This window comes from Arachis hypogaea, chromosome 19, assembly GCF_003086295.3.
Source record: "Arachis hypogaea cultivar Tifrunner chromosome 19, arahy.Tifrunner.gnm2.J5K5, whole genome shotgun sequence".
In the NCBI taxonomy this organism is placed as follows: domain Eukaryota; kingdom Viridiplantae; phylum Streptophyta; class Magnoliopsida; order Fabales; family Fabaceae; genus Arachis; species Arachis hypogaea.
In genome coordinates, this window is record NC_092054.1 from 31613712 (window position 1) to 31614994 (window position 1283).

At 41.4% G+C, this 1283-nt stretch overlaps 1 non-coding gene across 1 annotated transcript; it reads right to left on the reverse strand.

Annotated features, from left to right (window-relative positions):
• Positions 1–231: 231 nt before the first annotated feature.
• On the reverse strand, positions 232–339 carry LOC112780958 (small nucleolar RNA R71). The gene has a single exon (XR_003191761.1). It is a non-coding gene; the product is annotated as a small nucleolar RNA R71 (small nucleolar RNA).
• Between the last annotated feature and the right edge of the window lie 944 nt (positions 340–1283).

Genomic DNA, 1283 nt, shown 5'->3' on the forward strand with positions numbered 1-1283 from the left:
GGACTTCCATCTGAAGATCCTTTTCAGTTCTTAACTGAATTCTTGCAGATATGTGATACTGTTAAGACTAATGGAGTAGATCCTGAAGTCTACAGGCTCATGCTTTTCCCTTTTGCTGTAAGAGACAGAGCTAGATTATGGTTGGATTCTCAACCCAAAGACAGCCTGAACTCTTGGGATAAGCTGGTCACGGCTTTCTTAGCTAAGTACTTTCCTCCTCAAAAGCTGAGCAAGCTTAGAGCTGATGTTCAAACCTTCAGACAGAAAGAAGGTGAATCCCTCTATGAAGCTTGGGAAAGATACAAACAGTTGACCAAAAAATATCCTTCTGACATGCTTTCAGAATCCTGGATATATTCTATGATGGTTTATCTGAGCTATCAAAGATGTCACTTGACACTTCTGTAGGTGGATCCATTCACCTAAAGAAAACGCCTGCAGAAGCTCAAGAACTCATTGACATGGTTGCTAATAACCAGTTCATGTACACTTCTGAAAGAAATCCTGTGAGTAATGGGACGCCTATGAAGAAGGGAGTTCTTGAAGTTGATACTCTGAATGCCATATTGGCTCAGAATAAAATATTGACTCAGCAAGTCAATATGATCTCTCAGAGTCTGCATGGAATGCAAGCTGCATCCAACAGTACTCAAAAGGCATCTTCTGAAGAAGAAGCTTATGATCCTGAAAACCCTGCAATAGCAGAGGTAAATTACTTAGGTGAACCTTATGGAAACACCTATAATTCAACATGGAGAAATCATCCAAATTTCTCATGGAAGGATCAAAAGCCCCAACAAGGCTTTAATAATGGTGGAAGAAACAGGTTTAGCAATAGCAAGCCTTTTCCATCATCAACTCAGCAACAGACAGAGAACTCTGAACAAAATGCTTCTAATTTAGCAAATCTAGTCTCTGATCTATCTAAGGCCACTGTGAGTTTCATGAATAAAACCAGGTCTTCCATTAGAAATTTGGAAGCACAAGTGGGCCAGCTGAGTAAAAGGATCACTGAAATCCCTCCTAGTACTCTCCCAAGCAATACAGAAGAGAATCCAAAAGGAGAGTGCAAGGCAATTGACATAAGCAAAATGGCCGAACCCAATGAGGGAGAGGAGGACGTGAATCCCAAGGAGGAAGACCTTCTGGGACGTCCAGTGAACAATAAGGAGCTTCCATCTGAGGAACCAAAGGAATTTGAGACTCATCTAGAGACCATAGAGATTCCATTGAACCTCCTTGTGCCCTTCATGAGCTCTGATGAGTATTCCTCTTTTGAAGAG